This window comes from Vanacampus margaritifer, chromosome 20 (genome assembly GCF_051991255.1).
Source record: "Vanacampus margaritifer isolate UIUO_Vmar chromosome 20, RoL_Vmar_1.0, whole genome shotgun sequence".
NCBI classification, from domain to species: Eukaryota; Metazoa; Chordata; class Actinopteri; order Syngnathiformes; family Syngnathidae; genus Vanacampus; species Vanacampus margaritifer.
In genome coordinates this window covers 11,303,998-11,317,963 of record NC_135451.1, presented here as the reverse complement: position 1 = coordinate 11,317,963, position 13,966 = coordinate 11,303,998, and the positions used below count along the sequence as shown (strand labels likewise).

General features: G+C 35.8%; 1 long non-coding RNA gene across 2 annotated transcripts in view; it reads left to right on the top strand.

The window, feature by feature from the left end:
* LOC144040559 (uncharacterized) overlaps positions 1-13,966 on the top strand; it is an 86,632-nt gene that overhangs the window by 48,581 nt on the left and 24,085 nt on the right. Inside the window, exon 2 of one of the 2 annotated variants that reach the window (XR_013289761.1) lies at positions 3,566-3,743. The exons of the other annotated variant lie outside the window; for it this stretch is intronic. This is a non-coding gene — a long non-coding RNA (uncharacterized LOC144040559). The remainder of the gene's footprint in view (positions 1-3,565; positions 3,744-13,966) is intronic. 2 annotated transcript variants of the gene reach the window in all.

The window sequence follows — 13,966 nt, the reverse complement described above, 5'->3', positions numbered from 1 at the left end:
GCATATGAAGTCTCATTAAGCTTGTTTAATCAGCTAGTCCTACTCCCACATGAATCTGACAATCATACCAGCAGTGTCAACAGTAGACAACTAAAAGTTTATTTCAGTTCAATTCCAGAAGTTCATATTAAATACATTTAATGAACAGAAACCCATCCATTACGTTTACATGCTGGCAATAACCCTTTTAAACCTAAATATTGGCAATTTTCTGAATTTTTGTTTTTTTGTTTTGAATATGCATCAATACATATATTCGTGTATATAAATAAGTCTGTGCTTCTGACGCTCAAGCCACCGGAAATACTCAAGCTGAGGTAAACGAATGACGACGCAGCAAAGAACCATACTTTTGGATTGAGAAGGAAATCGGCTTCTCAAGCATACAAACAGGTTATACCGGATGTTTCAGAAATCGGAACGTTAACCTTTTTTTCCCTTTCTTTTTCCTCCCAAACTCGGAGCGCTAATTAGCGAACCGCCAGACTTCCCGCTCTGTTGGACATTTTTTTCATACTTTTGTGACTGCGAAGACAAATTCCTTTTACATACTTGGCCAATAGATCGGATTCTTTAAGTTACTTAGCTCATTCGCTCCCCAAAACGTGTAAAATTTTTATATTTTAGATATTGCCATGGTCCTAAAATCATATTCATATGTACTTTTATGGGGGTTGGTGGGGGGGGGGGGGGGTATGCTAGGGCATACAGAAAGCTTTGATACAGCTTCTGACATAAAGAAGTCACTTAAGGCAATGGTAGTTTTTACAAAAATGGCAAGCAGGTGGCAGCATAGTATAAGAGATCAACCAGGGCCATGTTGCCAACAAGTTCTTTTCCCCAGTGTTTTCAACAGATTTGTGAATAAAGATGTAAAGAAATAAAAATGAAAACAGATACAAATATATATTTTTTAAAAATCTTTCCATGTCTTTATACAGGGATGTGATTTTTCCGCTAATTCGCGGAATTCCGCTTTTTTTTATCTCCCCCCAAAAAAAAAAATCCGATTTTTTTTTTTTTGTATTTCATTGTGTATGCACATGACTCCGACAGATAACATCTTCTGCTATAACAAAGACATTTGTGGTATGCTCTAATATGAGTTACTTTTCATTTGGTCATGATACAATTATTTGTTCATGAAATTTGAACTCTTCAACATTATTTATGTGTTAACTTAGTAATCACATTAGTTAGATATGATGATATTCTCAGTGATAGTTTTTAAAAGCAGGCAGTCATTGAAAAGTACATTGAAAATTTATGCTGTTGTTTTGTCTATTTCTTTGTCATGTGAGTGCATTGAAATTACTTAAAAACACGGAAAACCCATGAGCTCTTGTCCCCCCACCAGGGCACTGCCCTGGACCTAGCTGGGTGCCAGCGGCCCCCAGACCCCGGGCTAAATTTTCAGATAATTTCACTTTGGTCAAATCACATCCCTGTTTATAGCAACAGAACACAATATTCTGTGGGCCTTGCAAAATCTGTCAAAATCCAGTACAACAGCTGGGAGTGAAGGGGGTTGCTTCAGTGAAAATGGCTTGCGAGTGAATGAGTTAACGCCAGTAACCAGTCACCTGTGCACACTACCAAAACTGCCAAACGTTGGTTAAATGATAGTCCAGCAAACTCGCCAGGACTGAGCCACATGGAGCATAAATGACAGCGATCGGAACCAATAACGCAGAACAGCGAAAGGTTGCTGAACACCGCAGTAAGTGCCACAGGGTGATCGTCTCCATACCGTACGACATTGGATGCAGTAATTCATGCAAAAAGAGCTTGAATGATCACATTTTTCAGAAGGCCAACAATTCTTTATCACAAGCACATTTAGATGCTTTGTTGTGACTGACCATGTTACTGTAGAAATTAACAACCTGTGGATATTGCGATCACTGTCGGGTCTATCTATACTTTGTCGCCATAATGCAGCAGGCCTATTGTTGGATTAAATGTCAAGTTTGGCTGTTTCTGCATCATTAGATATGAAGAGTAGTTCTGATTTACTGATAAACAGCAAAAGGTCAAGCGTGACCCGTTTCTTTCTTTCTCAGGCTACGTTCCGCGTCACACTGTGAGGACAAAATGGCAACAGCCAAGGGGCCAAAGCGATTTACTTTGCAACCAGCACAGCGGGTACCTGTTACTCGAATGTTGTCCGCAAGTCTTTTACGTTGCCATTTCAGGTTTCTACGGGTTGAACTCGGCGACTTTTCGCAGTTCAGTGATGCGCACTTTTTGTGCTTTCGTGTAGACATGATTTTTACCCTCCGCCTCTTTAGCAAGGTAGTGGTTGGTCATGTTGGAAGTGTGTCTGGGGTCACAAATATCTGCGGCCCAATTTCCGGAAGGGGATCATGCCCTCTGTATGTCATAGAATATGTCGGTATTTATGGTTCTCGTGGGGTTAGCCGCAATATCAGCAGCCACCATAATTGGCAGTTTCATTTAGGGGTGTGCTCACTTTTGCTTCCACGATTTTAGCTATTAATGGCTGTATTTTGAGGTATTTTAAGAGAAGAATACATCTACAATGTTATATAAGCAGCTGTTAGAATTTGTACTGTCTCACAAATAAAATTTTTTTTTTTTAAAAAGTTAGCAACTTGCATGTAATAGTCATATTTGGACATCATCATTTAGTATGACATTAAAAAATATTATTATAAAATAAAATATTATTATATAATATAATATATATAATATTTGTACAATCTTTTTTTTAACAAATATGAATGCTGTCAAAGTCAAAGCGCTAACTAATTAATTAATCACCCAAAAATATCACATTAATCATGTATTAACGCAAATTAATCACTCTATTACTTTTGACCGCAGATTATCCTTTAGCTGACAGTGTATGGCTACGTTAAAGGTAGCACAGATCGTGTTTAAGCAATATACATAACTAATGCATTTAAGTAAAGCATTTAATAAATAAATAAATATATATATATATATTGGGGTCATTTTTTTCCCCATTTTAAATTATGGAAATAATTATCTGACTAGAAAAAGAGGATGAGTGTGTGCAATGGATAAAAAAAAAATGTTCAAGACGTCCTCATAACATTAAATGTCGAAAGAATTAACACAAGTGCTCTTCAAATTTGGCAGGCAAAAAATGTTGATTCAAAAAGCCTTAAATTCTAAAATTTAAAATGTGATTAATCGGATTAAATGTAATTGTTTGACAGCTCTAACAAATATATATTTCCTTTATAACTTTACTCATGTGGCTAGTTAGCATGTTTTGTTTAGATGGCTAATTGTTAGCCTCAAGCTTTTAACTAATTAATCGCAGAATATTTTTTACTTTTCTACTTGTGCATCTACTTTTTTCTTCAACGCTTGTAACAGATATTTACTTGAGCGAAATCTTGGAATTTAAATAGTATGCAAGTACGATATGTCACGATTTAACGAACAAAGGGTGCAAAAGGTGGGATAAAGATGACGAGTGCAAAGGAATGTGCAAATATTTACCGCTCCATTGAGTGAAAAAGAGGAATGGCTAATTAGAATGACATTTAACATGGCCAATTGTTTCTGGCAGGGTTGTGCAGCACTCGCGTTAGCTCCGTTGCTGTTTGGCAGCTCATCATTAAATATCAACATGGCATCAAGCATGGTGCTACAGCAATGAACCCTGGGCCAGACAAATGCTCATCAGCGGCTCCATAAGCGCCGGGAGTGGGTGGTGTAGCTTTGGATTCCCGCATCTCCCAAATGAGGTGAAACCGGCATGTGCGGCAACAGGCAACACCATACTATGTATACATTTGTAGGCTATGTGTAAAAGAGTCGCACATACGCGGACATCCCCCACAAGACCGACAGATTGGCCACATTTAACCGAGATAAGAACAAAACCTTTAAATTACATGATCTCTATCTGTCGTTCTTTGAAATTTCTCACCACACACTTGAGTTAATGACTCTGGCACACAGAAGAGCGGGAAGTAGAAATCTAGTGCGCTCTCCATTTAAATTAATACAACTCGTCTCTCCACACAGGGTTAAGATGGTGATGGAGAGTGATCAAATATTGCAGTGCACATGAGGACGGGGCTTAACAATAAGGGGCCTCGGAATTGCAGTGCAAGTCTTCGCATTAATGCAGGCGGGCGTACTGATCCAAAAGTTGGGCTCCGGGATGAAATATGTTGGTCTAAAGGCAGATCATTAAGCGTTATGAATCCTTCTGGTGGAAATTTGAACACTCCAATTTTTACTGTGAATATATGTAACAGTCTTAGATTCTCAAAACATTAAATGTAGAACTTTAGACTGAAAATGAACAAATATATGACATTATCTGTCAAGTTTTACATGATCAGTTTTGAGAGGAAAAAAAGAGACCCACCTGAAAATGTAACCATCAACAATGTAAAAAAAAAAGCCTTATTACAATGTAATAAATACCTTATTACATTATTGGTAAGCAAATGTTATTCCAATATCAATATTAATTTTGACTATACATGATCAGTTTTGAGAAGGAAAAAAAAGACCCACCTGAAAATATAATCATCAATAATGTAAGAAAAAGAAAGCCTTATTACAATGTAATAAATAGCTTATTACATCATTGGTAAACAAATGTTATTCCAATATCAATAAGGATTTCTTATTACATGATTAGCAAAATTATAAAATGTTCAGGTGTTATTAAATTTTAAAAATTTAATAACACCTAAAAATGTAATAATAATAATAATAAAGTAATAGAAACTTATTGCATTATAGGATGCTACAAGGACCATTACGGAGACCTTAGCACACACAAAAGATAATCCACCCCTGCTTAGATCAAATTAAGGTTCATTATGGAACAGCCTGAAGCAGCTCTGCTTACCTTTTTGCAATGACCATTGCAAAAAGTCCCAAACGGCCCATCACTAAAATATTAAATGTACACATGGAAAATATAGCGATGATGGCTGTCTAATTATCCTCCTAATGATCAGATGTCTTTTGACTTCTTTGCTCTTTACGTCAGATATTCTGTAAAAAAAAAAAAATCCATTAAGTTTGATCTTGACACAAAACTTGCGACGTTCAAATAGCGCGAGAGCTTTGAAGTATATTCAAGGAATTTCATTCACGCTTTAGAAACATCACAACCCTTTTCCTTTACACACACACACACCCTGCACACAGCAAAGCAATTCTTTTGAAGCCAAGCCTAAGTAATCATGACGATAGATTAGCATAATATAAAAAGCGATGACATTCTTTGGCTGCTCGTCAATTCAAAAAACATGGCCTCCTATAATTACAAGGTAAGAGGATTCCAAAGAATTTTTTTTTTGTCAGTGTATTCACGTGTCGGCGTTGGACGCCCTTCACATAGGGGTACAAAATGAAATGTGAAATAGCAAAGTTATCTTTGTCAGAAAATGTGAAGGGCTTGTTTGATGGCCACAGCCTGACTAAAAATCCAAAAGGAAGGAAGCCATTCTGGTGGAGGATGATGATAAAGGTATGTAGAGAGTATTTATATAATATGAATTCATGTGTGACGTAAACCTTTCAGAATGGTCCATTCTTCAGACATTATAATTTTTTATTATATTTTTTATATCTGTTTTTATTTTCCCTTTTATTCATTTATTTCGTTTATTTTTTTTGGGGGGCAGTTTTGGTCCTCCATACCCACTCGTCATACCACATCAACTTGACGGCTGCAACTCGTATCAATCGCCATCCATCGTTCCAGATTTAAGCGCTAGTCAACTACGGGATACCACAAGGCTCTTTACTTGAACTCCTTCTCTTTGCATGCTCCCAGACAACTTGCTAGGTTGATTGTTTTTTCTTTTGGGGGGGTGGGGGGGTTGTTTTGGTCCTCCATACCCACTCGTCATACCACATCAACTTGACGGCTGCAACTCGTATCAATCGCCATCCATCGTTCCAAATTTAAGCGCTAGTCAACTACGGGATACCACAAGGCTCTTTACTTGAACTCCTTCTCTTTGCATGCTCCCAGACAACTTGCTAGGTTGATTGTTTTTTCTTTTGGGGGGGTGGGGGGGGGTCAGTTTTGGTCCTCCATACCAACTCGTCATACCACATCAACTTGACGGCTGCAACTCGTATCAATCGCCATCCATCGTTCCAGATTTAAGCGCTAGTCAACTACGGGATACCACAAGGCTCTTTACTTGAACTCCTTCTCTTTGCATGCTCCCAGACAACTTGCTAGGTTGATTGTTTTGTTTTTTTCGGGATGGGGGGGACTTTCGAAATGAATGCCTTAACCTTACAACATTCTGATTCTGACAAATTTTTTTTATCATATTTTCCTCATTTTGATGTGCGAATGCGCTAAATTCTCACTTCTTTGCCACTATACAGCATTTCTCATACATGTCACATTTTGAAGTATTCTATGTATTTTCACTGATTTCTACTTGCCACCAGTGTTGGCTGAGGATACGTAGCAGAGCCTGTTAGTTTAAATCCTAATCAATTCCTCTCCGATGGCCTCAGAAAAGTACCAAATTGAGTTTATGCTTGGGTAATACAATCAGCCTCTGGGTGGGGAGAGGATGACTGTGCCATCAAGTCCTCTTTAATTTCATTTCGCCAGGCAGATGGGTAGGCCAGCACAGTGGGGTTGGTGCTGCAGGGGGGCTCGCTGCCACCAGGCATGACTGGATGAGCCAAATACCAAGGCTGTCAAAGCTTTCACGAAGGAAAGCGGCGGGACACAACACCGGGCGTGAGGGCCAGGAAAAGACACGGTCATACTGGACAGGCAGACTGGGATTTTCAGGGGTGTGTAGACTTTTTATATCTGCATATTCAATGCATTCAGGGTTCAACAACAACCAAGCTGGCAAAAGAAAATGAAATAGTTCTGAAAGACAGTCCAAAGTTGCTATTAATAAATTAGTGTGAGTTGGAAACAGCAAGTGATTTATTTTTCATTTTTCTGTCAAAGAAGTTCATGATGTCAGTACAACCGAGAGTTGGGAGCTTAAATCAAAAGAATGTTGACTCTTTGTCAGTACAGTATAGCCAAAGTTCTGCCCAGACAACTAGTTGTTAAAAAAAAAAAAAAAAACATCTTTGCACCCTAGACACGTTTCCACATTTTTTTTTTGCATAGAAAAAAAAAGCACCACAACAATTGTCCGGCTTTTGATCATCCTCTCTTTTCTTCTTCCCACCAGCCATCACTACACTGAACACAGTCAAAGCAACATTACTACATTGTAACACAGTATGCAATCTGCTCCACTGTGCAGGATTCCACTGTGGCTGCTGTTATTTACTCCATAACCTGCTCCTTTTTTCTTTTTCTTTTTTTACATTTAATACTATTCCACTGTTTATATTGTTATTTATTCCTGACTCTGCTACTCGTACATGTTGTAATGGAAATTGTACTATTTACTATGTTACTGTTCTTTATTCTGTTATTCATTACATTCAATAATTAATTTTATGTTGTTCATTATTTTGTATTGCATAGCCTTGACATCACATTTGTTAAACAGATAATTTCATCCTGGGAAATTTAGAACTGGGCGACTTATTTATTTATTGGTATGTGTAAATTGTAGTGTTTTTTTTTTTAAGCTCTATGTGATGCGAAATATTAGTGTAGCTCTTAATTAGTAGAAAATCAACTTTAATGCCTGCACTAACCTCAAGCGCCTTTAGGGGCACCACCACGTCTGTTTTTGGATAATTTTATCAGGATAACAGACAAAAAAAACTCGGGTATAAGTAGGGCTGTGCAATTAATCAAAATCCAATTTAAATTATTGTTACACTTCACAATTACAAAATTACCATAATCGTAAAAAAAAATTATAATTCAAATTTTGAGTTTTTTAAATGAATACATTTGCACCTTTTTTAAATTTTAAAATAACTAGTATTTTTTTCATCTAAAAGGAACTTGCATAATTATAGTGTTTCAAAGAATTTTATTTGTCTTAATATTTTTCACATTTAAACATTTTCTTGTTTTGTACCAAGAAATAAGTGATCGTCCTAATCGTGATTTCAATTGTTACCAAAATAATCATGATTAAAATTTTCTTCATAATCGAGCAGCCCCAGGTATGTCAATAATTTGAAAAATCTGAACAAATCGTCGTTGAAGATTGGCAGAAATGCACAAATACTTTTGGATTGACACGCATTGTCCTAAAAAAAAGAGGAAGACAAATAAGAAGAATAAAAATAAAAATAATGCTAACATTTATTCATTTATTTATTATTTATTTTTAAAAAAAAAAGACATGGTGCACATGTACTAAATATTCTACATTTTATTTAAAAATTAAGTAAATTGTCTTCAATGGCGGAAATGCTGGTTATATTTACCCAAATATTTCCATAAAGGTCATTTTATATCTGTCATTTTAATACCATTTTTGCTTACCATCATATCTAAAATCAGCCCATTGCTATTCCTCAATTTAGTTGTTGCGGTTCGGAAGCCGACGTACAAGTTATTTAAATTGACCGTAGAATAAACAGTATGTTAATTGTGGTATGATTCTACTGGTCTGGTCCACTTGGCATCAAATTAAGATGAACTATAAATAGCTTGGCATCCCTGCTTTAAATGCAAAGCTAGACTCCGATTCCACTGTACTCCATTTCACCTGCGTCTTATCGGCTTTCCCCTACTCATGTGTATTCTGCATGCGCCTTCTTTCCTGTGCTCGTTTGGTTTTCTCTCTCTGTGTGTGTGTGTGTGTGTGTGTGTGTGTGTGCGCGCACAGCAGAAAGCAGGCCTAGTGGCGTGAAGCCTAGCCAATGGAGTGTGCGGTGATTGCAGTCAATGCCGTGGAGTCAATGACCCCTGAGCTGGAAGGACACCCTGCAGAAGAAAACTCCACAAGTACCAAAGCTCTGCTGGAGGCTGCGTCCGTCTCGCTCCGCTCGCCCTGCTCAGCTCAGAGCCCTCCTTCTACCATCTCTGACGCTTTTTAAGAGCACATTACGGCAATATTTCGCGTGTGTTATTGTTGGTGTAAAAGGAATTAGTTACTCTTGTATTAATATGCTCTTTTTTTTTTATCCTGCAAGAGATGTGTAATATATTCGACGTTGTTGGGCAATGTATGGAATACAAAAACAGCATTTTCTGTTTACCTGCACTAGTGCATGCCTGTGCATCAAAAAGGTAGAGCGGTGATGTGTCTCTCCTTGGGGGGTTGGTTTTGCCTGATCTGTTACAAATTTAATGTTTCTGCTACACAGATAACAAAAGTCCGCAGAAGCAGCTCCACAGAATGGAAAGTATACGATATATGCTAGGGGGGAAGAGAAGATTAAATCGACCAGCTCACGTCAGAAAGAGAGGATATTTCGTTTTCCGGAGTATTTCCATGAGAGCTTTTACTAAAATGTCATTTGACATAACTTACAGTTTGTGATTGTTTAACTCATTCATTGCCATTGACGACTATAGACGTCAAAAAATCATTTTAACTATTTCGATTAGTTGAACATTTTTTTTACACTTTTGCTAACAAGAGTATGAAAACATAGGGAAAAAAATATTGTACATTTAGAACAGATATAAAAATTTGTGATTAATTGTGAGTTAACATGCAGTAGGAAACTTACATGAAATTTCATAAGGGAAAAAAAAGTTCAAACAAAAGAAAATATTTGAGTCTATTTTTTCTTCATGAATCAAATACATAGTCACATTAACATCTTAAAACATCCCCTCGCTGACATTTTCTCTTCATACAGAGAGATAATATGGGGGGGGTCTTGACGTTATTTTGATCATTGACTAATTAGAGTGTAGCTGCCAGCTTTTAATAGGACTGACCTTTCTTATATTTTAAGAAACTACTTCTCTGACAGTCTGTTGCTCGTTTTTTTCATCATCCATACATTGATGGTCTCGGCTTATTGGCTGACAGTGCTTGTCAAACTTCTGGATGTAATTTAAAGATAACGTAAAATAATGTGCACATTATTACACTCTTGAGCATGTTTAAAAAATATATATATAATTTTTTATAATCTGCCGCTTTTTATTTTTTTATAATATTATTATTATTCTCTCTCCCTTTTGACATCCAACTTACATTAAATTATAACAGATCAAATACAATCAGCTTTTATGGGTATGATTCTGTTTATATATATTCCTTGTTTTGTTGAGTGTACCCTCTTTTCCACCACTTCCTTCCTCCATGTGTGCTATCCGCTCCCTAACATCACTTGCGTGCCACCCGGCACAGTAGTTAGCTCTTAATGTGAAAAGAAAAATGCACTGAGCTGTCACCAAAGTCTTACAAATGCAATTATGCCGTCTAGTGGCAGAAAAATGACCTCAACACAAATCAACATCACACTTGCTTTTTACAGTACAGTACAGCTTTTTAATTTTAACTTCAAACTATTTTATGAATTATTATGAAATTACTGTATCAATGACTAAAAGATGCAGCCATAATTCTATTACTTCCAACTTTATGGTAACAAGAATGAGAAACTTAGAAGAAAAAAAAATTGTACATTTTATTGTACATTTAGAACAGATATAAAATTGAATCATGAGTTAACTATCAAAGTCATGCGATTAATTACGATAAAAAAAAAAATTCACCTGACCTCCCTAATATATATATATATATATATATATATATATATATATATATATATATATATATATATATATATATATATATGACAAATCAACATCACACTCGCTTTTTACAGTACAGTACAGCTTTTTAATTTTAACTTCAAACTATTTTATGAATTATTATGAAATTACTGTATCAATGACTAAAAGATGCAGCCATAATTCTATTACTTCCAACTTTATGGTAACAAGAATGAGAAACTTAGAAGAAAAAAAAATTGTACATTTTATTGTACATTTAGAACAGATATAAAATTGAATCATGAGTTAACTATCAAAGTCATGCGATTAATTACGATAAAAAAAAAAATTCACCTGACCTCCCTAATATATATATATATATATATATATATATATATATATATATATATATATATATATATATATATATATGACAAATCAACATCACACTCGCTTTTTACAGTACAGTACAGCTTTTTAATTTTAACTTCAAACTATTTTATGAATTATTATGAAATTACTGTATCAATGACTAAAAGATGCAGCCATAATTCTATTACTTCCACCTTTATGCTAACAAGAATGCGAAACTTAGAAAAAAAAATTGTACATTTTATTGTACATTTAGAACAGATATAAAATTGAATCATGAGTTAACTATCAAAGTCATGCGATTAATTACGATAAAAAAAAATATTCACCTGACCTCCCTAATATATATATATATATATATATATATATATATATATATATGACAAATCAACATCACACTCGCTTTTTACAGTACAGTACAGCTTTTTAATTTTAACTTCAAACTATTTTATGAATTATTATGAAATTACTGTATCAATGACTAAAAGATGCAGCCATAATTCTATTACTTCCACCTTTATGCTAAAAAGAATGCGAAACTTAGAAAAAAAAATTGTACATTTTATTGTACATTTAGAACAGATATAAAATTGAATCATGAGTTAACTATCAAAGTCATGCGATTAATTACGATAAAAAAAAATATTCACCTGACCTCCCTAATATATATATATATATATATATATATATATATATATATATATGACATATAGACATGATTTGCGCATGAGCAACAGTTCCCAAAGCTTGTGGTGGCCACATATTATATTTAGAATGACGGCAGACGATAATGAGCATGTAAATGTTTGGTTTTCTTCCAACACAGCAGAGGGAGTGAGCCAGACCCCCCCGCCACACACACACACACACACACACACACGCACACACACACACACACACACACACACACTCACATATTTCTGTTTAAGTCACCCCAATTAGCCAACAAACCCAGACGGTCTCTCTCGGGAACATGCTCCCAGCAGGAGGGCCAGATTAAATGAATCAGACTGTGTGGCAACAGTTGTGTTGCTTTAAAATACAGCCATTTCTTCTTTTCAAAGTCTTTTGATTCAAAACCCACTGATACATATTCAAAGACTGTTTTCCGGAACCTCTGTGACTCAATAATTCTAATCTTAGCTGGAACATTCAGAACTTCACCATTCTAAAGCCCTCGCGTGTCACGATCTTATGTAGCCGACTCTTTAATGAGTTTTCCCTCACCGAGTAAAGAATCATGTCGCTGTACTCTTCATTCAAGGGGTCGCTTTTAACATGGAAAATAAATGACATTTTAGGGATTCAAGAGTCGACGTTATGTCAAATCCTCAAGCAGAACATGTACTTTTTATTTTATTTCAAAGAACAGAGAAAACCTCAGGTCTTGAGATATATATATTTTTTTTTTTACTACTGCTAAAGTGGCTTTTCCCTTATAGTAAAACAAAAGGCTCATCCTCTTGTTACAATTTTAATTTGATTTTCAGACAGCCTGTGGTTTAGGAAGGACATGCCTCTTCGTTAGGGAATAGCAGAGGTGGTAAAAGTACACATCTTATTTTGTCTAATTGCAACTATTTCTTCTCTGGTATGAGTTATTTTATTTTTCACAATACATTACTGAGGTCCGTCTGTCGTTAAATGGGCTTGAAAAAAAAGAAAAAGGAATTCAGCAAAACTAGCTTTGGAAAATTCTGTGGTCATTCCGACATTGGATGAAGTTTTATAATGTATGTTTTATCTGAGGTAAACCGTACCATTTTTGTACATCTTGATGACTCACATATACATTTCTTGTTTTGCGCTTTATTATATCACTCTTTACTTTAATAATAATAATTCAGATGTTGCTTAAAATATCCACCGTATACTCAATAAATGTTTTATCATCGCAAGGGGCCAAATCCTGGACAACCGGAAATTGAAAATCAAAGCTCGTCAGGCATGCCGCGTAACCTTTCAGACAACAGACTTTTCTTCCACTAATCTCTGGCTCTAATATTCCCTTTGCTGCTTAATTAGTACACTGTATCCTTCGTTTAATTCCTCACAAAAGCCCGTGGAGAATATTAGACCCCTCTGAGCTATAACGGAAGCACCCAAGCATGTGCCTAAAATAAACTTATTAACTAGTGCCAATTAGGCGAACATTTTGTATTGGAAATTATTTCCGAGGAGACCTTGTTAAACCAACGCCATACGAGCATGGAAACAGAAGGACTTCTAGTTGACAGCTCAGACGAGGAACAAGACGTACGTCAAAATATTTACAGACCCGTAATTTAACGGTTGCTATTGATAATTGTATATTTGTATCATGCAGTATTTTTTTTTTTTCATTAAGTGATGCAATGTACTGCGGACCCGACTGGGGATGTATTCAATGTGTGTAATGTTTATCCAGGTCAAAATGAAATGTTTTGGCAGGTCGGTTTTATTTACTGACTGACCGAGTGTTTCCCATGCGTGAGTTTATTATCTGAGTGCAATTACAGTCTCGTCAAACATAAACGCTCCGCATTCACATGGCATCTTCGTCACCTTAATTGCCTGACAGCAATGCCTCATTCTCATCCGTGCCTTCACGCAGACCTTCATTTATTACAATAGTCGCCTTTGATTATTCATTTAAAAAAAAAAAAAAGTCTTATACAGAAGATAATTATCTCTGAAATATGCAGTAAAAAAATTTAAAAACATGAATACTTTTTAGTTTTGAATGCAAATTAAGCAGAATTAATTTACTCCACTACTCCTCTATCAAGGACTGGCAACGAATCAGTGGTGCGAATTGGCCCTTAAAAGCAAATGCCGAATCAGAATTTTCGGATGCGAGTGAGAATAAATCATAGCATATTGGCGGATGGGAATGTTTAGCCGGCTAATGAGCATTAGATTAAACTGTTAAGCAATCACTCAATAAAAGCCCATCAGGCAGTGTATCAATATTGTTGAGAGTTTGCAAACTTGGATACTGGA